Below are 27134 nucleotides of genomic sequence, written 5' to 3'. Positions count from 1 at the left end.
GATTGGAAGTAAAATTGTATGTATTGTTCACTCTACACTGTTAAGAACAACATTCAGATAATTAAATTAAAGTATGAGATGCTCTTTTATCTCAGAAACAAAATAAGTGAGATGATAACAGTGACATTATATAAAAATTAGGGTTGTAACGGTATGAATTTTTCACGGTATGATAATCGTCTAAAACAATACCACAGTTTGACGGTTTCGCGGTATACGGTATGTTACAAATGTTACAAAATAATAGAACAGTGAAGCAAATTTGACTTTTTCCAAATAATATATTTTTAGTTACTATAAACAACACCACTTACAATGAACAAATAAAAATAAGAAAATAATAAATAATGTGTCAAAGTCCAAATAAAGTCCAAATAAACATGGTGCAAATCCTCAGTAAAAAATAGATATAAATATTTACTATACTATAAATAGTTACATAACGAAACTAGATTCTATATGGAACATCCTTAGGTTTTATGTGCCAGCATGGATATGGTTGTCTGTGGATATGGATATGGATATGGTTGTCTGCAATGCAGACAAACAGCTGCATCTTCATTTGCGTCTTTTGAAAACACCAAGAGCAGCAGTTCGTCTTTGCTGTGTCACTGTTTTGTCATGTTTCTGTGCTGCTGTGCATGCAAAAGTACTTAGTATGAGAATTATTTCATGCAAAACTTTTTTTTTGCGTTTTATTTAGCCGCGCATAAATGTATGCCTTTCTCTCATTCCGTGTTGTTCAAAAAGCTTGGTCCACAAACAAAAGCGAAACCTATGCTTATTGGTTGTGATATAGCGAGTTTGAACCAATCTGGGCATGGAGGAGGGATAATGCATCAATGTATCATGTCTGATTTGTCCGGAGACACAGTGACGAGCGTTTCTTTGTCAAATCAGCGTTGTCAAATGTTGATGACGTAACCGCACTGATTCCGGAGCCTCTGAAAGTCCGCGAATGTTATGTGATACAGCACTGGAAAGCTGAGATTCTCTTCTTTATGCCAATCTTTGAATTGTATGAATCGGATCAGCGGATCAAAAGTTATTAAACATTTAAGAGCAATACTTATTTTTAGCGGCGGGCGGCTGTCTCGGTCTTTAAGGGTTAAAACCGTTGATATGCAATTGTTCATGGTATGATAATCGTGCACGTTCAAATCGTGGTAAACCGTCATACCGGTATATTGTTACAACCCTAATAAAAATAACAGTGGGAAGTTAGGAAAGTAAGTTATAACAATGTGGATGTTTGCCCAAGCTGCATATGCATTATTTCAAGTGTCATTGAAAGAGTTCAAAAGGTTAACTAGCATACGCTGCAAGTTTTCTAGCATAAATGGATGTACTTGATCTTAAAAATTGGGGCTAGTTCAGCAGGACGTTCTCAATGTTGAGCTTCATTCAAAGGACAAGACATGTGCTAAACTCAAATCTCACAATCCTCTCCCTCTTGGCCATAAGTTTCAGTGAAAGAACTGCCACTGAAGATGATTTGAACAAGCTTTTAAACACTTCCTGCTCCTGTTATAAATCTGCCTCATAAAGAAATGTCTCATGGTGATAAATCATGTTATCCGACCATCTCTTCACTGGATTATTGTATGTGAAATCATTGAATAAGCAGGATTGAAGAACCCCATTCACAGAATTTGGCAGGAAAAAGGGAAAAGGAATGTCTGCATGGTGACTCAATCCTTAAGCTGTAAGCAATATAAATGAAATCCGAATTCTCCAACTTGATCATTATTCCAGAGAAACGTAAAGAGGGATTTATATGAAAAAAAACTCACTTACACATGGTGGAAATATCTGTCTGCGCGACTTTGGTCTGTGGATTTTGGATGGAGGGATATCTTCTTACACTAGAGAGCACGTCACCCCCTGGAGAAAAAGCACAAATGGAGAACAGGACTCAATCCAGACGTCTGTAGAGCCACTCTTATTGAGTATACTGTATGCTTATACATGACCAAATTATACATATATTATTTACATTAAATGGATAAATCATCCAAAAATGTTATCTTTGTAATCATTTATTCATCCCTTATTTGTTAAAAACATGTTTGACTTTTTAACGTCACAAAAGAAGTAATTTTGAATAATATATAGCTAATATAATTCTGGTACTGGTTGACTTTCAAAGTAACTGTTTTCTACTATGGAAGTCAGTTTTTCTTTTGTGCTAAACAGAAGAAAGAAAACATGAAGAATTATATTTAAAAGAATACTTCAAACAATAAAGTTTTAAAACCACACAAGGTAGAGTAAATGGTAAGGCAATTTTCTTATTTTTCTGCGAACTATACAAATACTATCAAGACTGTGATAAAAACCTGATTAAGAATCGATATTTTTAGTATTAGATATTTGTTAGATATCAGCTATTTATAATTTATAATTACACTGAAGAAAAGAGACTAACAGAGATGTATTTAGAGTTTTATTTTGTGGATTTAGCATCACTGAAAACAAGGCAGGAATTAACATAAACTTCGCCAAAAAGAAAAGAGCGATATGACTTGATGCACAAATGTGCATTTAACACTTAAGACTGAGAAGCTTACAAGTGCCTCATAATAATGTAACGTGCATGTGCCTGTTTGCCTCATTACAAACATATGCTGCAAAATTCACAATATACATGTTAAACTAAATAAAAAAGATAAATTTGTAATCTGTAAATCCTGCATTTTGCAATTTGTGTTATACTAATAGGAATTAACTAGAAAATGTATCATTGTTGTAATCTCATTAAACATTGTGACCAATCAAATGCTACCTACGTGTACCAAATAATGATCCTGTGTGGGACATCACAGTCAGTGTTTTGCTCTGATTGACCTGTTTTGTCACAAGGATTTCACAATCACGGAATTTACACGAGAACAAGGAAACAACAGTGTTTGAGGCTCATGATTTCCTTGTCCAAAACTCTCATTATTCAGCCATGACTCTGTATATTTAGATTTTCACTATATGGCACCTTTAAAATCAGTATTTTATTAATTTCTGTTGTGTTTTGGGACATATTCCATTACGATTTACTAGTTTTAAAATGCCACCAATAGAAGGATGACCAGCGGAGACCCCTAAGGCAATACAGTTTCTATTAAAACCAACATAATTTCCATTATAACCATTACAAAATTATTGTGGGGTGTGTGTGTGTTTTTTTTTTTTTTCAAAAATGAGTATCTATTTTATAGACATGTACGAACCTTAATCAAATTACTTCCATCATGTAAGAATTGTACCTGTACTTTACAGGATTTGCACACAGAAGTGGTCAACATTTTGTCAGCAAACAAAAGATCATGGATTTGAGAAAGGATTTGTACTCACAATCGTCTATTTGCACATAAATAGTAGCATGGTAAATAATTAACTGTGTGCTTGAAGCTTTCATAATATTAAAAATTAAACCCCCCCCCCCCAAACTGTATATAGCAAAATAAAGACAAACTGCATGTTGATACATTAAAATCTAGAAAGGGAACATTGGATGGCATTGATGTGATTTATCTATGTACTATTACATTTAAAACAGAAACATGAAAGAAATATTTTGAAAGCAACTCATGTAAACACCTTAATCATAGTCCTATTCACAGTGAGGTAAATAATGAGATAATTGATGTCCATAAACATTTGCATTGTGTCATACTTTAATGAGGGTTGAAAGGGTGGCGTGGGTGTGCATGTAAACAGCTCAGGGAGGTCTAAGTGGGTACAGAATGTTCAATGCCACCTAACTTTCATCTTTAGAGAACTCAACATCTGCACCGCACATGCACGTCACATTCCCTGTTTCAGCTAACCGTGACAACTGTTAGGCCTTCGGAACAAAGATGAAACTGTATCCCAAGGACTTTTCCTCGGCTTTAAGGCTCAAGGGCTGAGGATAAATTATAGCTAAGGCTGAAGGCCGAAGCATTCATTGGTGTCAGTAGAAGTGATTAGACTAAAATTCTCATAATTCTTTTCAATTTAATAACAAATAATATTAAAATAATGACATACAAGATTATATTGAGGGGCGAGGCAGTGGTGCAGTAGGTAATGCTGTTGCCTCACAGCAAGAAGGTCGCTGGTTCAAACCTCAGCTCAGTTGGTGTTTCTGTGTGGAGTTTGCATGTTCTCCCTGCCTTTGTGTGGGTTTCCTCCAGGTGCTCCAGTTTCCCCCCCAGTCCAAAAACATGCGGTACAGGTGAATTGGGTAGGGTAAATTGTCCGTAGTGTATGAGTGTGTGTGAATGTGTGTGTGGATGTTTCCCAGAGGGTTTTTACCCTCCGTTTTTACCGTTGACAGTAAACAGGAACAAAAATTGTCCTGGTGTGCACTGCACTGCTGTGATCTTCATCTGCTCTATTTAGTCTCTCTTCCACAGTTCACTGATTGTAAGGTTTCTTAGCAATAACTGTTGGCAAAGATTTTCCAGAGATAGTCAGGTTTAGTTCAGGACACTGGACAGGCTATTTCATTATTTCAGTGATTTTAGATTCAAGGAACTGCTTTATCAATTTTGCTTTGTGGTAGCACTCATTAGACTGCATGGAAATTGCTATCTGTGTGGGCAGTGAACGCAGGGAAGGAACCATTTTTTTCGGAGGCATTTAGTACTAATTTTTATAATATTGAGAGTGCTTAACATTAAGTACTTAACTGAGAATCATTTATTGTGGATTCTTTACTATATTCTTGCCTCTTGTGAATTTGTCCAAACTAAGGCACTTTTTAAAGATTCAATACTTTAGAAATCTCAAATTTGGATTGATCAGCTTCTCTTGCTAGGGCTGATTTAAGACATTTATTTTTCCAAAATAAGTTAAATAAAACTGACAAAACTCTATATCTGGTGGATTTAACATAACTGAAAACAAGGTAGGAATTAACATAATCTTTGTTATAAAGAAATGAGGGATATGACTTGATACATAAATGTGCTTTATATCCTGAAGTTTTGCTGAAGTGACTTGTTACAATGTAATGTGCATGTGTCTGTTACCTCATTATAAACATATGCAGCAACATCCACAATACACATGCTAATAAACATTTAAAAGTTGTATAATCTGTATATCCTGCATTTTGCACTCTGACAAGCTGTAAACAGACAAAGTAAGATTACTATGTGATCATGCATGGATGTTTGTATAGAGTCCTGCATACAAAGGAAACACTAATAATCTGCATTATATTTAGGATATTACAGGAAAAATAACACAAATCATAATAATCAGAAATGTTTCTTGAATACCAAACCAGCAAATTAAAATATTTTCCATAATTATTATTTTAATATTATTCTAATAATATTTTCTACAGCCTTTAGAAAGGGCTGTAGAAAATCCATCACATGAATATTTCACATTGTAAAATGTATTCAAAAAAAAAAAAAATAATAATAAAAAATAATAATAATAATAATAAATGTTTTATTAAAAATGTAACTAAAACCTATATAATTGTAATATGCAATAATGTTCAGATTACAATACAATTAACTTTTTTTTTTTTGCAACAAAACTCATTAAATAGTTTTAAACAGAAACTAAGACAACCATACACTGTTAGACCTTACCGGGGTTTTTTACAGTAGAATACTGGCAACACTGTTGCCAGCTACTCACTGTAAAAGTTCGGTGACAGTAAGTAACTGGCAACAGTGTTGCCAGTTAATTACTGTAACTGAACCATTACAGTGAGTGGCTGGCAACAGTGTTGCCAGTTATTTACTGTAACTGAACCAATACACTGAGTAGCTGGCAACAGTGTTGCCAGTTAATTACTGTAATAGAGCAGCAGTGGTAACTAACTGGAAACTGTGTAGAGTTAATTACTGTATTGTAGTGTTACAAATCACAGCATTATACTGCATACACATTAATAGTATGTCATATATAGTTATTGTAGTGTTACTAAAATTAATCAGTATTCTTAGCTGTTATTTAAAAATAGAAGGCATAACATTTTTTCAGACAAATTAATTTTATTGTTTTGGCACCAAACAAATAAATAACAGAAAATGTTTAACAAAATTAAAAAATCAGCAGATATAAATATTGTCTTACATATTACAGGTCTGCACAGTAAGGCTGCGGTCACACTAATGTTTAAGCATGCTATATTCTGCACTGCGAAGTGGAATTAAACAAAGCGAGTAGTGGAATTAAACAAAATAATTAGAGATTGAAAAAGCAAGCCAGAGAGGTCATGTTTTGATCTTTGATTGGTCTCAAGCAATCACATGATGTGATTTCGCATTCAGCGTTCTCCAAGCTTGAACTTTCCAATGCTGCGAATTATGAAATTTGTCTCATGAGCTATCATTCCAGGTCTGCAGTACTCACATGCGTATGAATGGAAGTCTATAGGGAGAAAAGTGCAGTGTGACTGGGACTTTAAGCTGTAACTCTAATTAAACACACCTGATCAAACTAATTAAGGCTTGTTAGAATTCTACAGGTAATGTTGAAGCAGGGTGGGTACTAAACTCTGCTGCTGCAGTTCTCCAGGAACTTGGAGTTTGACCCCCATGGTATATAGCAGGGGTGCTCAATCCTGTTCCTGGAGATCTACGTTCCTGCAGATTTCAGTTGCTACCCATATCAAACACACCTGCCTGTAATTATCAAGTGGTGTTCAGGTCCTAATTAATTGGTTTAGGTGTGTTTGATATGTATAGCAACTGAAATCTGCAGGAAGGTAGATCTCCAGGAACAGGATTAAGAACCCCTGGTATTAGAAATACTTTTAAAGCAACTGCCAACATTGATCACAATCACATATCCAATAAACACACACACACAAAGTGCTGCAGTGAAATGTGTTACTCTCTCCTCAATGCTGACCATGCAAAAAAAAAAAAAAAAAAAAAAACTGAACAGCAAAAAAAACACAAAATAAATATTTTAAATTTTAAAGTTTTAAATAATTAAAAACTGTGTCAAATCTCAATAAAAAGTTTAAAATAATTGTAGAAAACAAAAATAAAGTTGGCAACAATGAAAAACCAAAGGATAAAATCTTTTACTATTATAATTATCTCATGACAACAAACTTTTTTATTGTTTCAAATATAAATTCATAGGTGGAAACACTGCTCTGAAAAATACTTTTGCAACAAACTCACAACCTGGGACCGGACAGGGGAGCTTTTGTGTGTGGATGGCTATGTGTATCATGTTTTTGTGATTCCCTGTGATGATGTGCACATGTTACCTTACTGAGATAATGGAATTTAATTTTGGCTTAGTTGCCAGAAAGATACATACAACTGTTAGCATCTGTACATTATGGCAGTATGCCATATCTAATAAATAATAAACAAAAGTAATGTAAGAAGTTATATGAGGAGAGGCTAACTAGCTAACAATGTAGCTTTTTTTAAGTACACAGTTCAAAATAACAACAGTATAACTTAAAACATATCCTTATTTTAGAAACCCTCAAAAACATTTGAACACATTTTACTTACTCATTGTAGATTCTTATTTAAAGCCTAAAACATAACAGACTCTACATCTGAATTGATGGACATAGCATAGAGCACACTCAGCAGTAAACAAATCAAACACCTGGCTCCCTTAAAGGGCCGGCATTTTCTGAAAACTCTTTCTAACACCTTTGTGTTTAGAATAAGACGGACAGCCTGTGGGAGTGTGTGGTGATGCCTAAATCATTGTTTTTTACAGTTATTTACTGCACAATCTACAGAGTAACAGTGCAGTTATACTAATTAAACACACCTGATCAAACTAAATCTAAAGGTAGTGTGTTGAAGCAGGGCTGGAACTAAATTCTGCTGGGCTGCGGCCCTTCAGGAGTTTGACATCCCTGGTACATAGCATATTTTCAAAGGAACTGCCTACATTTATCACAATCATGCACATATCATTGAATAAAAACAATAAAAATATAAAAACTTCATCCAAAGCAAAAAATAAATAAATAAATAAATAAATAATAATAATAATAATAATAAATAATCTGATCCACATGTTGTTCCAAACCTGTAGTAATAAAAATAAATAAATAAATAAAATAACCTGATTAATACATTTATTTAGGAAAGCCTTTATACTATACTGTTAATGCCACTTTTACCTACTTCATTTGAAGTTTTCCAGACAAATTAATTGAGTCTCTGCAAAAATGTATGTACGTGCTGTTTAAGATATTTTTTAAATAACACATTTTTACTAGTTATTTAGCAAAATACTAATATTCAGCTTAAAGTGCAATTTAAAAGCTTAACTATAGGCTAAACTAGGCAAATTAGATTAATTATAGAAAAGTAAACAAAGTTATAAAAATGGTTGTGATAATTTGGTTGCTCTGTGTGAATATTTTTGCCTTTAAATGCATCTCGTCGATATCTTTACCTTTTATTTAGCTCTGTGACATTGACATTGGTTGACTCCTGATACTCAATGTTAAAAACATAAAAGGAAACAAAGAAAACACAAAGATGTCTGCAGAGAAATTTAGTTTATCATCAATGCATTTTTTCACTTTCTCCTCAATACTGACCATACATATACCAAAACTGAAAAGTATATACAGTATATATATATACATACATATATATATATATATATATATATATATATATATATATATATATATATATATATATATATATATATATATATAGCAACATAAAGCATCAGAGTACATGGGGTAATAATGGTTGAGCAGTAATTTACCATTTATTATCACAGTAACTATCTGTAATGGATACATAAAGTAAATTACTGTAATTTATTCTTTGCACTACAAAATTTCATACAAATCCTGCTCCTTTTACAGTAAAATACTGTTTCCTTTTATCACAGCAAAACACTGGCTATTTTACAGTTATTTACTGCATAATCTACAGTAAGGGTTAACAGTGTAAATTTACCCCTAAGCAATAGTGGTGAATTTATTACTGTGTTTGAACATCGCAGCAGTTCACCTACGTGACGGATCCTCCTCCCGCAACTTATTTGTCTCTTGACCCCAGCGAGTGGCTTCCAGATGGGAGTCTTCCAGCAAAAACCCCTATTGCGACCCAAAGACTGTTTGAAGAGTGAGCATTTGAGCAGTGAGTGTGATGATTAAACTCCTCTCCTGTTCCTGCTCAGTGGAAACTGTCTTTCCACACACACTTCTTTGTGGAAATTCCTAAAGTGTGGAAAGCGAAAAGAGGGTCTTTATGACAAAACAAACAAACAAGTTTGGGCTCATCCTATAGGAAAGCATTAGGCACCTCAGACCTAAATGAAATACGAAAGAAAATCCACATTTAAATGACACAATGAAGTGGTTGGTGCTCCACTCCAAGCCTGTCTTTACAATAAGCGAGTGAGACTTGGTTTTCTGGTAATTACAGAACTGGCTGTCGCACACACATCTGGCTGGCACTTGGTCACGTCGGCCTGTAAATGATTACATCTACTGACACTCGAGTTATAAATAAGAGCTCCATGCTGAGGCTGAGGAAACAGGCATCTGATCTGCGGCATGTGGAGTCATCGCTGCACCCGTCAATTTACCATTTATTCCCTTTGGAAAGTTCTTTTACTGCTGCGGTTTGAGATCGGCAGGATCGCGGAGGGTCATGTTCAGGTGCTGTTGTGTGCTTTGGAAAAATGTGTTCAACCCATCAGTATTTGGGATTGACAGCTGCACACATACATAGTGGAGATCAAAATTTGAGAACAATTTGTTAATTAAATTTCCTTTTTCTTAGTCCCATTGATCATCAGGGGTCACCACAGAGGAATGAACCACTGATTTATCCAGCATATTTTACACAGCGGATGCTCTTCAAACTGTAACCCAGTACTGGGAAGCATCCATACACAGATACACTACAGCCAATTTAGCTTATTCAATTCACCTAAAGTGCATGTATTTGGACTGTGGGGGAAACTGGAGCACCCGGAGGAAACCCACACAAACACGGAGAGAACGTGCAAACTCCATACAGAAATACCAACTGGACCAGCGGGGACTTGAACCAGTGATCTTCCTGCTGTGAGATGACAGTGCTAAGCTCTGAGCCATTGTGTCATCCAATTTGTGAACAATTTAAGATTTTTTTTTTTTTTAGAAATAAGCTAATGTTTCCTCAGTTTCAAAATGATAAAGAATTTTAGTTGTAATTGTATTTTGCTAGTAGAACAGTGCTTTACTAAATAACCAAGGCACTTCAACAAAAACGCAGTAAGCTAAATTAAAGAAAACTCGTTATTGTGAAGATTTAATAGCCGAAACTTTCTGAATTATTCACCGCATTCTTTGTGTACAAGAAGTGCGGCCATTTGTATCTTTTTGGCTCAAGACTTCCGGTCTCATTCCCTTCATTCATGTTAAGAGATTAAAAACAGCTCATTATGCTGCTTGATGTTGCAAACATATTTTCTTATTGTATTATTCTATTTTGTCTTTATATTCATGCAAACACTTGCTTGTTGAGCAAGTAGTTTGACCGTTTTCTGCAGTTTATTATTCCTAGTCATTTCTTTAATGGACAACTGAATTGGAAGTTCTAAAACGATTGCGAAAATGGGCGCACTTCTGCATTGAAGAATAAGGTCAATACAGTAGTGAACAAATGATTTGAGCACATCGGCAGCTGCATGGCACTCTAAAGGCTCATACACACCAGGATTGTTTTCGTTTGAATTTTTAAGAGGATTAATTTTTCAAAGGACCTCGAGCCAGAAATTGAACTTGGGTCGCCGTGAGCAATGCAGTGGCATGTGAATAAAAGTAAACTCATTGGTCAACCAGTGACCAAAAAACAAAAAAGCCTGTGCAACACATACTGAAAATATAACCCTATATATTTCTGGAGATTGTAAATTATGTAGCCAAAAGTACGTATGGCTACATTTCGTCATTAAAACGAACGCAACAGGGCGGTATGAGGACGCTGCTTTTCACACTTACCAGCTAACCGCTTACCTCCTTATGGACGGCTTTCCCACTGTGACCAGTTTGTCCAGTTAGCTCACCATGTACATCGGCGGAGTTGAGACACAGTTGATCAGGTGAAGAACTGCTCTAGAAAGAAGGTAAGACAAAAACAGAAGCCAAAAATTAAAATAACAGGGTAAGAATGTGGTAAAATCTAAAAACGTGGTAAAAATCAGGTGAGGGTTTTTTCCTGGATTGCTTTTTTTCAACTGGGTTTAGGGACGTGGATGGGTGGGCGGGTCAACTGGTGCTTATGAAGACACTTTTGGTTGGGTTTTGGGAAGAAGGAGAGTGGGTCAGTCGATCTATCGGTCAGTCAGTCAGTGAGCTGACAGCGGCCTCTGGTGGATTTGCAAAAACTGCAAAAAAAAGATACCTTCTGGAACGTATTTGGCGTTTTTCAGAAATGTATATAGCGTTTTTAGAATTAGCCCAGGTTGAGCATGTGGATTTTAGTTTTTAAATTACACTTTTACACCTATTGTTTTGCATGTTGGTGCATGCTTAAACTAGAATAATTTGTTTAGTCACTAGACATTAACCGTTGACAATATACATGAGCGAAAATCATCCTGGTGTGCACTGCTGTGCTATGATCTTCATTTGCTCCAGTTTAGTTTCTTCCACAGTTCACTGATTGTAGCGTTTCTTAGCCATAACTTTGTTGGCAAGGATTTTTCATAGATTTTCAGTAAGGTTTGGTTCAGGACACTGGACGGGCCATTTCATTATTTCAGGGATTTCAGATTCAAGGAACTGCTACAGTATATCAATTGTGCTATGTGGTAGGGCTCAATGCACTGCATGGAAATTGTTGTCTGTTTGGGCAATGAATGAAGGGAAGGAACCACTTTTTTAGAGGCATTCAGTCCACATTTTTATATTAAGAGTGCTTAACATTAAGTGCTTTAATGTTAATAATTATCAATTATTCATTACAACATTCTTGCCTTTTGTGAACTTAACCAAACCTTTTAGGGGACTTGAATGAGTTAATGACATTGTAAAGTTGCAATACTTTAGAAATCCTACATTTGGATTAACCAGCTTCTCATGCTATGGCTGAAAAGCTTGAAAGCCTCCTTCTGAATAACCTGCTGATGATTATATATATACACACACACACACACACACACACACACACACACACACACACACACACACACACACACACACACACATATATATATATATATATATATATATATATATATATATATATATTTTTTTTTTTTTTATTTATTTTTATTTTATTTTTTTTTGCAGGGGCCAGACGAAAAGAACTTACAAACCAGAACTACATCTGTTGCAAAAGAATATGCAATTTAATAACTGCACATCTGAAAAGAAAAAAAGCATGACATCTCCACTTCAGGTTTATTATTCCACTTTTGGAAAATCACACCGTTTATCACAAACCAAAATGATACTTTCCATAACTTATTTTATTTTATTGTGGGTGAAATAATACCCTACAACCCTCCTTTGTTTCCGCACTTATTTTTTATTACAAGGCAATAAAAAATAAACTGAAGCACAGGTGATAATGATATGCCAAAAATAAAAACCTATATATTGTGTTTGGATGCAGTGGATCATGGGAGGATTTCTTCAACACATCTGTAAAGAGTGTTAGGTTTATATCAGCCCTAATGTTCAGAGTAGGTGTGGATAATGGCAGTTCTATGTGCTGTCTTTAGGCACAGCCAACAACATACAGCTGTTGATATGCTGCCAAGCTGCAATCAAGATGCCTGCTGGAGATAAATGGAGATTTGGGAGATGTAAACACATCTGGCCCGATCACTCCCAGACAGCAAGAAGTGTTTTCTTTTTAACCCTTCATTTATTTTTGCCATTCCAAGACATTTTAATATTAGAATAAATTTCCAGAATCCCTCAGAACACCACAAATATTTCACTCTTTTGAGTGTAGGAAGACAAATTATGTAATGTGTGGTGCTTTATGGGAGTGGAGAGAGCTAAACTCACTGCGACACTTTGATTGATCAATTCTCTGTGCAGCATTATGTATAATGTTTTTATGCACTAAATCCACTACTAAACTGCATTGTTTTTTTCTCAAGTTGAATTAATGTGAAAAGATGAATCTAACAAAAGCATATACAAAATCTATTAAGAAACTCACAACAGGCCTGTCTTTAAAGGTTTATCATTATCATTGTTATTGACCTTATTCTAAAATGCGGAAGTGCGCCTATTTTCGCGATTGTTTTAGAACTTCCGATTAAGTCGCCTATGGGAGAAATGACTAGGAATAATAAACAGCAGAAAACGGTTAAGCTACTTGCTCTACAAACAAATCTTGGCGTTGCTATACAGACCAAGTAAAATAATATAATAAGAAAATATCAGATTGCAACATCAAGCAGCCTAACAAGCAGTTTTTCACGTCTAAAAATTAATGGAAGTGAATGAGACCGGAAGTCTCGAGCCAAAAAGATTTAAATGGCTGCGTCCGCTGGTCAGCAAAGAATAAGGTAAATAGGCTCAATTTGTAAGTTTGACACCCAGTGGTTAAACTAGGTATTGCACACCTGGTTCAAAACATGCAAGAGAAGGTCGCTAAGTTAATGACACCAACAGAAGTGTGTATTATTATTGAGCCTAAAGGTTGATTTAAACGGTGTTCTAAATAAAAGCAACAGCAAGTGATAAAAAGAAATATTATCTATATTAAAAGAAATTTTTGTTTAACTAAACACCTAAAACAACAAGATAAACTGACATTGATCACCTCAGGCACACCTCATGTGCTTTATTCACTGTAAATGCTAACAATGTAAGTTTGAATGTCATTTTACATGACATTCATTGCCATACTACTGAAAGCAGCAGCAGATAGTTCACCTCAGATCTTGAAAATAAAATAAACCGTTTGAAATAGAACTTTAGAACTATGACTGTGTAAACCAACACATTTGAGTGATTCAGCATGCACATTTATTAATGTTGAAGAGGTTTATTATGTATTAATATATGTATTAATAAGATTATAAACCTTACAACTTTGTTGGAGTGCAGTAAGTGCAATATTTTGTGCTTCTAATTGGCTGTATTTAACTTTCGGTCGTCTTTCGTCTAGTGCAAACTGCCAAATTGCTTACCACTGCAAATCTCATCACGTGGTGTGTTGTTAAAACACGATGTTACAATTTAACCTGCTCACCTAATGGTTATGTTCATAATATTTATGTTATTTGCTAATTAATAATAACCACATCATGTGGAACTATGAATCTGCGTCTCATTTTAGACATGGCTACTTTCCACCGGAGGGTCGCTTTTCGGTTATGGATGCACACTTTGAGAGCCTTCCTGACTGAATGAATGAAATAAGCGGTTTTACATCAAGGCAAGCCGTGGGTGCTGAAATATAATTGGCTAAACGGGCATTGGGCAGGTTAAAAGAACCAAAACAAAGACAGACGTTTTGGCACGTAACGCCCATTTTCAAAGCAGAATATCTGACTTCAGCATTGTTCTTCAGATAAACAAGAATGTTTACTTAGTACGTTTCTTACATATTGGCAAACATATTATGGTATTTTTATGCTTTAGAAGAGGCAAAAACTTTATCAAGATTAATTTTTTACTTTTAGACTTTTAAATCCTGACTCTTATAATCTTATATCTTTGGAAACATGTCCATTTAAATGTGTTTATTATTTTCATTATTAGAATCAGAATCAGTTTTATTGCCAAGTGTGCTTCACACACACAAGGAATTTGTTTTGGCTACAGAAGCTTCTTGTGTACATAAAGTGACAAGTGACAGCACAAAATAAATATGAGAAAAAAAGATAATAAACATTAAACAGAGATGCATTTAGTCAAGAATGATGGTTATAAAATGTTATATAATGTTTTGTGCATTAAAGGTAATTTTGTTTCTTTTTTCACAGGCTGATTGTCTTCTATGTGTATTATCAGTAGTTGTGGGTCATTTTATTTAGCCTGGATTTGCATCTTTGAATCTCAAAGTACCTGCTACCATTAATTCCTATTATATGAATGCCAAAGACCAGCTAAAATCTTCATGTACTGTATGTCCTAATGAAGAAAAACTCCTTAGACTTTTACATTAACAGCACAATAATTTTCTTCAAGATGAACTAAACAGAAAAACGATTAATTCTTTATATCCTATTTTTAGTTTTCCATCAAAAGAAGACAAAGTATGTTACTTTTTTTTCGGCTGTAAAATGAAACGGGAGCCATTAAAGCTTTTATTATTATGTTAAAAGAACCACAGTTTAAAGTGCCTACAGTAGCAGACATATAAAATATTTTAAACCTTGTAAATAAAAAGTTATGAACTCATTTACAAGCAAAATGGTTTTATTGCATGTAGAAATACAAACGTAGACGAAAAGACTACACAGAACAAAAGCAGTGCTGTTTTCACGAACAAACCAATCATGTGCAATTGTTTTTAAGATGACACTGAGATTTCAAATACGCCTCAAATCAGCTCGACCCAGTTGTTTTGAATATGCTGATGAATAGTCTACTGAAGTCACTTCAAACGGCAACATCTTCAAAATGCAGCACAACAGAGGTTGATAGGGGTGAAAAAAGTAGCATTCAAATGGCTGCGATAAGGCAATTCTCCAAGGACATTACTGCCAAAACATAAACTTTGCTCTCCTAAATCGTGACCGAGGCATGTTTGGCGGCTGTGCTGGATTCCTCTAGCATAAATTGCGGACACAAAGTGTATTTTGTGAGTTGGTGAGCAGCATGAGCTCATGCGACAGAAACTAGCTTGTCTGTCCCATCTCCTCTGAGGCATGTTGTTTTTTTTCTCTCGGTTTTAAACAAAATATTTATCGGCACATTGTCTGGGCTTAAATGTTGGGTTGTTGATAAATCTTACAAGATGTCCCAGATATCCACAGTCTGGCTGACTGGTGGTTTTTGTAGTATCATGAACGCTTTTACTGTTTAGACTGCAAATGACCTGAAGAGCACTACAGGTGTTGCCTGTCTGGAAAGTGTGAGGTGTCCTGTAAAAACTGTCTGTCATGCGCTTTTGACTTTATCTAAGGAATGCCCCTGAAGCCGATCAAACTTTACAGGAAGAGCATTCTCGGTTTGCCTTCACACCGTCTGAGAACAAACAGACATTCTTGTCTTCTTAACATGTTTGTCTTAGATGACAAAATTACAGTGTATGAAAAAGTTTAGAGCAGTGGCCTTCAAAGTAACTGTGGGTTGTGTGGGAAGTCGATCCACAAATGTTTTAAATCAGTTGTCACAATGTTTCATTGTTACCAAATTTACAGGACAAACTCTGTTAGAGCAGCACAAATAACTCACTTAAAGTTCCATGTCATTGTGTTAGTTCATTCTAAAAGAAAAGTGTGGAATCAAGTTAGTACCACCCAAATCTTGAACATATGAGCAGTCTTTTAACCAAATCATTGCAAAAGACGTATAAACTCAAGATTATTCACTGTTTGAATCATTCTTTTGGATTTTCCCACACACTACTTCACTGAATCTGCTACAGCAGCAAGTGAATCAACATTCTGTATGACTCACTAAACTGCAAGGTTCATGTCACAACATTATTCGTTTATTGTAAAAATGTGTTAATGTAAGGGAAAATGAGTGTTTTTTCCAGTATCTTTTATTAAAATGTTAAATCTGACATGTGGAATCAAGTTTGTGCCATCAAATTTATGAACAGATGAGCATGTTATTTAATAAATCTCTGTAAAACACTCACAAGAACAAGTGTCACTTGTTTAAATGTGTTTTCCGGATTCGACATGCAAAGTGATTCACTGAATCTGCCAGAGTAGCTAGTGAATCAAAATGCTGATCACTTACTAAACTGCAAGCTTATTTTGAGTGCATTATTATTTATTTGAAATTAAAGTGTTAAGAGGGCGGCATGGTGACACAGTGGGTGGCGCTGTCGCCTTACAGCAAGAAGGTCACTGGTTTGAGCATCGGCTGGGTCAGTTGGCATTTCTGTGTGGAGTTTGCATGTTCTTCCCGTGTTCACGTAGGTTTTGTATGAGTGCTCCGGTTTCCCCTACAGTCCAAAGACATGTACTATAGGTCAACTGAATGAGCTAAATTGGCCGTAGTGTATGTGTATGAATGCAAGAGTCTCTGGGTTGCAGTATCCTGATTAAATAGGGACTCAGCCAAAAAGAAAATAAATGAATGAATGAACATGTTTAGTATGACTTTTCTGAACATATTTGACTATGGTATCTATTGGAAATGTAACAGCTTCACTATAATGACTCTGAACTGGCTCTTTTAGTGAAGTTTATTTATAAGCTAATATCGAGAGGACCACGTGCCTTTGATTGCTTGCAGCTGGCCCCCTATTATTTAATTTATGATTCACCAATCAGATGATTCTAAGCCACTATAAATATCCTAAGTTCCATATGACAGCCATTTTCGTATTGACGAATCCACCCTTCCACCCCTACTCCGCCTTGCCTAGAAGTTTGGCACGGTGGCCCAGTGGTAAGCACTGTTGCCTCACAACAAGAACATCACTGGTTCTATTCCTCACCAAACCAGCCGACGTTTCTGTGCAGAGTTTACACGTTCTCCCCGTTCTCACGTGGGTTTCCCCTGGGTTCCCCGGTTTCCTCCCACCATTTAAAAACATGCAACTTAAGTTCATTGACTAATCCAAATCGACACCATAGACATAAATAGTTATCTCTTAAGAGCAATCACTATCTGTACATTAGCTACTACAGCAGGGGAGTTCTTGAGATCTACCTGAGCTCAAACTCCCCTCTAGCCTTGCAAACAAGAGGGAGCCCAGGCTCGAGTGTCTTATGAACTTAGGGCTTTCTCCCCGGACAACATGCCAAACAAGCTTTATAATCAATCATCAGCTAAGTGTGAACTCTTAAAAACAACTAATGAGGGTTGAATCATTCTGATGAATAATTTTGACAAACCCTAGTAAATGTAAATGTATGGAATTGTCATATGATTCTATGATTGACTAGAGATTGATCATATTTTAGCTACTGACTACTGCTGAATCACAAAGGGTTTCCATTTTATTCATGAACAAAAATCTCTTTTGAATAAATTTTTATATCAAATGCTTTAAACAGTCACATTTGAATTAGTCTGATAAATCCATCAACCAACATTCTTCAAAATAGTTTATTTTTTGTTCAACAGAAGAAACAAGCTTTATCATAAAGGTTTAAATACACATGCGGAAGAATAAATGAGGAGGTAAACTATAATTTTAAACCCTCACTGAATGAACTCAATCAGCTAAATGAATCACTGCACTGAACATTAACTAAAAGAAAATAAATCTTTCCCTTTAAATTTCATTCAATAATAATAAAAAAGAAAACTTTGGTCTCAAGATATCATAAAGAAGTTTCCAAACCCCTTCTTTGAAAAGCAAAGGAAATGAAACTTCTGCTCAGAACACTTTCTACTCCAAAAAGAAAATGATTCATGCATGTGTGGTGAACTGAAATCTAGACGTCTCCCTAAAGCAAAGGCCCCTGACAGGCCAAACGCTGACCCTTCACTCCGGCCCCCTCTAAGAAAACACAGAGGAGACGGGGACCGGAGGAGAACTGGCTGTTTAGACAAAGACAGTATCTGGAGAGGAAATACAGTACAAGGACAGCTTTGAAGTTTAATAGAGTCTGAATGAGGAATGTCAATAAAGCTTCACTGCTGGCCATCACTGCGTCTAATTATCAAAGCACATTTATCGTTTTTGTGTCTTTTTATTTTTGCTCATTTTATATCAGATTTCTGTCTTAATTTGGCAAACACTGATCACCATTTCACTGTAAACATAAGATTTAAAACCATACACTGTTAAAAAATTATTGTAGAAGCTACATCAACTCACTGGCAGCAGTTCGCCAGTAACTTACTGTGAATCAATTACAGCAAAACTATGGTATTTACATTTGCCGCACCATTTATCTTACTGTTTGTGTGTTTACACTATTGCATATATTTACTGCGAAATATACAGTAATTTTGAACAATAACACACTTACAGGTACCAAATAAAGATAAACAAAATGTCTATGTTTAAATTAAAATGTGATTTAAAAAAATTATTAAAAACGGCACTGTTCTTACAAAGTTGAAAGAAAACTGCAGTAATTACATGTAAAGTATTATCATGAATAATAATACTGACCAGCCCAGGTGGGCCCCACGCGGGCAAGCCCAGGTCTCAATAATGTCTCAATAATGTCTAGCCCAGTGGATCTCAAACTTTGTTCACCTAGTACCACCTCAGAAAAAAATGTCTCTCCCAGTACCACCATAATGACTGGTATTGAAATACATGGTAGGCCTAAATAAATAAATACAAATACAAAATAAAGATGAACAAACGTCAACGTTTAAATTAAAATGTGATTTTAAAAGTTAATTAAAAATGGCACTGTTCTTAAAACGTTAAAAGAAAGCTTTTGCTGTACTTTGCTGTAACGTATTATCATAAAGTAGCCTATTCATCAAAACCTGCAAATGTTTCTTGGACCTCATAAATATTGGTTATATACATATCAATTTTGAAATATATGTTGCATGTATATATGACTTATTTTTATATCTTTGAAATGTAAACGTTAACTTGTATTTTAAATATATGAATTGGATTTACATATTTAAATTAGAAATTAGAGCTGCTTACTGCTCGCTGGAGTAGGCTATGTGTGTCAGAGAAGCAAGTGATTAAATACCTGTCAACATTGGGATAAACATTTACGAGATATGCCCCCAACAACCGTTATAAGTATGGGGAGGAAAATAACCTCAAATGATAGAATACATAACAAACATTAGAAAAATGAAAATAAAATTAAAAGTTTAGCCTATTAAAATCAAAAGTGTGTAATTTTTTTAAAATTGAATTATTTAGCGATTCCTCTGTGCACCACTAGAAGGAAGCCTGCGTACCACTTGTGGTACATGTACCACAGTTTGAGAACCAGTGGTCGACTTCCCCAACCCTAAATCCAACCATCATAGTTAATAACGTCTACACCTTCCCCATCCCTAAACCCAACCATCAAAGTTTTTATCATACAGCCATGATTCGTGGAGGCTTTTATACTTGACACGCTGGATATTGTACTGTTATTTGCAACCACAGGGGGCGACGCCGAGTTGGCTAACTGTCATGACAAAACAAAAGATGTCAGCAAGTTGCATGGTGGAGTTGCTAAATGAATGAATATAATATCAAATGAACTGGTTGTGGATAGGGTGACACATTGGCACAGTAGGTAGTGCTGTCGCCTCAAAGCAAGAAGGTCGCTGGTTCAAACCTTGGCTGGGTCAGTTGGCAGTACTGTGTGGCATTTGCATGTTCTTCCTGCATTTTCTCAGAGTGCTCCGGTTTCCCCCACAAGTCCAAAGACATGCAGTATAGGGGAATTGGGTAAGCTAAAATTGTCTGTAGTGTATGTGTGTGAAAGAAAGTGTATGGGTGTTTCCCAGTGATGGGTTGCAGCCAGAAGGGCATTCACTGCATAAAACATACACTGGATAAGTTGACGGTTCACAGGCATGTGCACACACAGAGCTCAACCGGTCCTTTTTAGTCTTGGATACAAAGTGCCCTTCCAAAATGATCAGAATTGCCCCAGCGACAAGAAATGAATCAAAAAATGTTTACAGCCACTAAACTTTTTTATACATAAATTAATTCTAGATATTTTTTCTCAGGTTTTCTAAAGAATCATCAAACAAACCAAAAATATATATTTAAAACAAAAAGAAAAATCACTTATAAAATAAGACTGAATAAACACCAACAAATTTCACCAAAATCTATCTGTGTAGGAGCACTACAAAACAAACAAATGAAGTCTTACTCTGAAAAATAAAAAAAATGAGCTATTCACATCAATATCAGACTTAGGAATCACTATTATAATTAAATGAAGGTTTCAAAAAGTCTTTAAATCAGTTTGATGAAACTTTCAAATGAATGAACTCTTTAAAGCCTATTTTGTTGCACATTTGGCAAACACACTGAGAGTCACATGTGGTGTTTACATCTTAAGGCAAGCTTTTTGAAATATGACACACAGTTGTCGTCATGCTGCTATGACAAAAAATAATAATAAAACTTCAATCAGGACTCATTGGTGGAAAAGCCCCTAATTAGCAAGAGAGATTTGGAAATAATGACAATAAAGGAAAGCAAAACAGCGCAGCCCTTTAAAGAGAATCCAAATCACTTTTAATTTGCCTCGGCTGTTTACACCACGCCAACCACAGTGACACAAGGCAGATCTAATCTGTTTTGGAAAAAAAAAAAAAAACGTTCCAGAGAACTTATCTCCAACACACTTTTACTGACAGCCGCGGCTTTGACTTCGACGCTGGACTGATAAATGATGATAAGCAGAAGAAAGAGGATTTTAGTCGAGTCAAATTACCAGATAATGTGCGCCAGTTTCTAGGAGACACTCTCTCTCTTTCTCTCTTATTGATTGTGCTTGTGGTTTATCTTGAAAACCTGAATTGATGAGCCACTAAATATTTTCCTTTTCCAAAGATTTGTGTTGGTTTAATGGTTTCTTTGTTCTCATAAAAGCTGTTAGAATTTTAAATAACAATCTTAGAAATCAACGTGTAACCCAAAATAAAAAAAATATAAAAAATAAACATTAATGCTTAATATTTTTTTCTGACAAAGGCTTCTCTAAGGAACAGAAAGTAAAACAAAATAAAAATAATATAATAATTATTATTTACTTAAACTTTCTATTCATTAGAGAAGCCCTAGCGAGTCACCACAAGAGTTGTTATTCAAATATATATATATAAAGGTCTATAAATATTTGAAGAGGATTTAACATTGTCAACATCTATTTATAATTTTTTATTAAATAAATGGTAATACGCATTAGTTAACAGTAAATATATATATATGTGAGGTAACTTATAAAATGTTAATGTTTATGATTTCTGGTGCTGTCAAAACGATGAATTCCACTATGCAAATGGATTAATTTAAATTGGAAAATGTATTTAATAAATCAATGACCTTAATTAAACAAATGACAATAATCACAGAATTACATATTCATGAGTAGTGTAAATTTCATTAACTTAACATATATTTTACACAAGCAAATTAGTATTTTGCTAAGTTACACATCAATACAATGTTATATTGACAATTTTACATAAAATTATATTATCACCTGTATATAGTCCCTTGTATTATATCAATAATAGTTTCAAATTTTATACTACATAAAAAACCATTTATCATTCAAATATAAAAAGATACTAAAAAAGATCAGTCAAAAAGATCCAATGATCCAAGTTGGGAGATGTTTACATGACATTGTTGTACTAGACATGGATGTTTTAGTTCTTTTTCTTTTCATTTTAGAAAGGTTTTGTGTACAACTTTGTCAAAACAATCCCCATTTCTAAATATTCACTTAAATATTAAATTGAACATGCCAAGCCAGTAGTTTGCAGTAAACACTTTGTGCCTAAGCACAAACAGTGGGGAAAATTAGTATTGGACACATGTTTTTATGATTTTATATTTCTAAAGGAGCTGTTCACATGGAATTGAACCAGATTTTGGTAAAACCCTTAAAATTAATTTATTCATTCATTTTCTTTTCGGCTTAGTCCCTTTATTAATTTGGGGTCGCCAGAGTGTAATGAACCACCAACTTATCCAGCATATGTTTTACACAGCGGATGCCCTTCCAGCTGCAACCCATCACTGGGAAACATCCATACACTCATTCACACACATACACTAAGAACAATTTAAGCTTACCCAATTCACCTATACCACATGTCTTTAATTTTGCTGATGGCAGCTTGAAGACCCCAATCATATGGAGAACGAAGTTACATGCATTGCTCAGGTGTGAGTTTTTCAGACTTCAAGAAAAGTAAAAAAATCGTGATGGTTTTGTGGCGCTCGTCTATCAAATCTAATCTTTATTTTTTATTATTGAATGGAAGTCATGTGATTTTCTCAGCCATTCTACAGCTGGATTTTCTTTCTCTGAAAGCATTTAGGAGTCTTGCTGAAACGTCCACCCTGGTTTCATCTTCATCATCCTGCTAATGTAGATGTTGGACTGAAGCAGCTAATATTCATTTACAATGACGAAGGGCAGAGGGTTGCTAAAGAACTACTCAGAGATTTCAGCTGCTGTCTGCGCTTTCACTGGCTTTCTACAGCTCCCTTTCTTCATGTGTTCAATATTTTTTCTTGTGTCTTTTTATTTTATTACACATGACTTAGTTTGTAAACTAATTCGATTTGTTTTCTTTGCATATATGGATTTCTTTGATTTGTCAACAGCACCTTTAGAATTTTTTTTTGAGAAAATTGGTGATGTGTTCAATACTAATTTTTCCAGCTGTAAATGGTTTTAAGTAGACTGCCATGGTTTTTTGTGTTGTCATGAACTTGACATTCTTTTAAACTGAAAGTTTTATATCACTTTTAAAAAAATTTAAACCTATTTTCAAAAAACGTGAATTTTCAGGCTTCCAAAATGCAGTTGAAAGTCAAAACAGTTGGGACAAAAACTGTTGCAAAATATGACAGTAAGCTACTTTACACACTAGATTTGTTATACGATCAAAATCCAAACCTTTAACATGTCTGGGTGTGACTTTCCTCGCCGTTTTCAGTTTCCACTCTGGAGATTTTGTCTTTTGTCATCTAATTGCTCTTCTTTCTCTGGTCTGAGTGGAAAGCACAAAAGAGCTCTTTAGAGAAATATTGCCACCCTGTGAACAGTCGGTAAAGCACAGGTTACAAAAAAAGAAAGCACACAAATCTTAACAGGTCAATCCAAGCCTTCTGGGTACAAAACAACAGATCATTTTCCAACCCTGTTTTGTTGATGCTTAATTAGTACAGAATGGATAAAAGCAGGGTTGGGACTTTTTGAAACATGTCAGTTTCTTCTGAAGAGCTGTTAAGAAATGCGATGAAACTCTATATACGTATATCTAAGCAAGGGCAGGCCTGGATGCACTGGAATCAGAACGAGCGCTGTTTTGATTCAAATGAATGTTTTGGTTTCTCTGAAGTGGCTGATGAAACAGGCTTTGATAATCTTGTGAACTCAATATGTCACAGTTGAGCGGAGACAATGCAAGACATGCCAGCAGAGGGATAATTGAAAGCTTAAATTAAGGCTCATCATCTAATAGAGGCAACGAGATGAAGAAATGCTGATACAATTATACCGTTTATCATGAAAACAAGCCAACGGCACAAACAAATCCAGTCAAGGATGGAAAAAGTACAAATCTAAAACACAGGTTCAAACATACACATTTGACACTATGTAATTTGTACATGTGCTTCGGCCTGTTTGTGTCACGTGATTGAAAAACAAGCCTATTTATATACCTCTTTCCATTCATCTCCTCAAATCTGCTTTAATTGAAAGCTTGCTATGAGTAACTTTGGAGCCTGGTCTTGTTGCAACATGTCACACAGCCTTTAGCAAAGGAAACCCGTGCCATGATCTCCATCCATCAAATCGGGCTGATCTACAGTTAAAAAGCTGACAGTGAAACATATGAATGAAATGAAGCGTACAGGCCAATCCTTGTCATAATAGCAAACACATGCGACCTCCTGGCGAGAGCTTTTATTACCACGTTGATAAAAGGAGAGAACAGCCAGGAGGCAGAACTCCCACAGACTTTATTGTCTTATAGTGAGGAAGTATTAGGAGCAAAACAAAATGAATAGGACACACAGAAAAAGGGTGGAAATACTGAATATGGTCCCATAAGTCCATGAGGTCCTTAACAAAGCTGGAGCACATTAAAGTTCTCTGTATGAATTAAAAAAGGTCATTATGAATGTATGACAATTAGAATATTAATATAAATTAGAATTTAACTTTACCTTTATCTTGGTTTTCCTGCACAAATCAATGAAAGGTGAAATGAAATTAAATAAAAGTTTGCACCTGAGTTGAGGATGAAATAAACATTTTATAATTTATTTTAATTTATTATTTGATTATTTATTATCATAATTGAAAAAAGGGGCTGACAGGCTTGCTGAAAAAAAACTGCTTAAACCAGCCTAGGCTGGTTGGTTGGTTTTAGCTAGTCAACCGGTTTTAGAGGAATTTTGGCCATTCCAGGTTGGTTTCCAGCCCTTTCTAGCCTGGTTTTAGCTGGTCAGGCTGGGAGATGAACAGCTAAAACCCCCTTGATTAGCCTAGCCGGGGTGGGAGCCCGGCCAAAATCAGATATGTCCGGCTTAAACCAGGCTCGTCAAGCTGGTTTTAGCTAGTCATTTTATAGCCTGTCCTGCTACGACCAGGCTGTAACTGTCTGGAACCCAGCCTGAAAAGTTGAGGTAAAGTTTGTTTTATATTCACACGCCCAGACTTTCTCCTTAATAATATCATTTCAGAAAAAAATATATATATTTTTTTGCTTATTCAAAATAGTGGAATCATATCAGCATGCAATGCCTATCAAAGTACAACATTGTTCACAGTCAAATAAATTGTGCTAATGTTGTTTTGATGTCATACTTCCATGTGATTTCAGACTAAATATTTAAAGTACCATGGTAAACAATACAGGAAACGTCACAAGTTGTCACTGATCGAATGTGTGAATGTAAAATCAAGTTTACCTCAATGCCTGAAAACCACTCTAAAAACCCCTCTAAAAGCGGGCTAGTCGACCAGCTAAAATCAGCCAAAAAGCGTAGTCTGGTTTAAGCTGGGGTTTTTTTCAGCAGGGAGACATTTTTGTAGCTACTTTGTGATTTGATTGTATATGAAAACACAGAAATTAATATTAACCTCTGCATAAACTTTTTGACATTTTTGATATTTACTGTCATCCTTTGCACTTGAGTCACACTAAGAGCTGAATAAATATCATGATGCATAACATGCATTAAACAGTAATATTTAGCAGTCTACCAGCAGTCAGCAGTGTACATGTCTGTTACAAACATACATGGCAAATTTCACAATATACACATTAAACAAAAACTAGATAAAGTTAACAAACCTTATACCTATTTGGGGTGTGCTGGATACCTTTATAATTCGTCTTTCCAGAAATTTGTGCTCTGATAATGACCTCTGAGAAGAGATGCTCTGTGCCTGGCTGAGAGCTGCTGCGATCTCATTTCCAAAATAAGAGTCCCACTCATTCATTTATTCATTCATTCATTCATTCATGTTTCTTGTCCGATCTGAGACCCACTTCATATTGTATATCTAACAGGCAGTGAAGATTGCTGATTTTAAAAGAAATCAAATCTTAAACGTAATAATTTTGTAAAAGCCACAGGGCTGCCTGGCTGAAAATTAGTCTGTGTGCATATAGCCCATTGCCCTGCTTTTCACAGGGATTTTGCACTCAACGGATGTACCTGAGGAATGAATGTCAAGGTATGGTATATCTATGTAGTGAACTCTTATTGTTCTGCTATGGCTGGGTATGCCCAGATGTTCATTCTATGGCATCTTTAGGGCCTACTCACACTATGCCATTCGTACCGTGCCCAGGCCCATTTCCCGGATCGTTTGAGAAGTGTGAGTGTGCTGAATCGGGCTCAAACACGGTTCACTTGGCCGGCCCTGGCCCGGTTGGAAGAGGTGTGCCTGAGCGCGGTTCACTTGGGCTTTGGCACGGTACGCTTGTGTGTGAATGCAAAACGCGCCAAAGCCCAAAACTGAAAGCGAGACGTGACTTTTTAGGGACTGTTTCATATGGATTTATTAATCATTCTTACTGTTCAGTGAACGCAAACTGCCGTAGATTATTAAAGACGAGAACTCCTCACAGCACAACAGCTGCACGGCTTCAGCAGACCTCCTCATTCCTGCAGCACGAGAGCTTTATGATTGTTTATGAGCGGCAAAAGTGGCGGATCTGTTCGGCGAAACTGCATGTCACCGCATCCCTAAGGACTGTTTGGCGAAATATTTGACTGCATGTCACTGCTTATCAAACGACTGAAACGATATAACTAGAGAAATCTCCTCTGTGCTGCTGAATGAGAGCGAGTGAGAGCGCTTCTCACTGAACAGCGCAGCATCGATGACGTAAGCGTGCCGAGTCTCATTTGTGGTGTGAGTGCGGGCCGTCGGGGGGG

The 27134-nt window shown here is 35.6% G+C and overlaps 1 long non-coding RNA gene across 1 annotated transcript; it reads right to left on the bottom strand.

Annotated features, from left to right (window-relative positions):
- Positions 1–26178, bottom strand: LOC141377835 (uncharacterized). The gene is made up of 5 exons (XR_015509409.1): positions 26049–26178; positions 23632–23725; positions 10964–11057; positions 8971–9175; positions 1–1884 (listed from the first exon to the last, which is right to left on the bottom strand). It is a non-coding gene; the product is annotated as an uncharacterized LOC141377835 (long non-coding RNA).
- Positions 26179–27134: the final 956 nt, after the last annotated feature.

This window comes from Danio rerio, chromosome 15 (assembly GCF_052040795.2).
Source record: "Danio rerio strain M-AB ecotype USA chromosome 15, GRCz13ab, whole genome shotgun sequence".
Lineage (NCBI taxonomy): Eukaryota > Metazoa > Chordata > Actinopteri > Cypriniformes > Danionidae > Danio > Danio rerio.
Note: the sequence above shows the minus strand (reverse complement) of the source record. Positions and strands in the feature narration are given on the sequence as shown.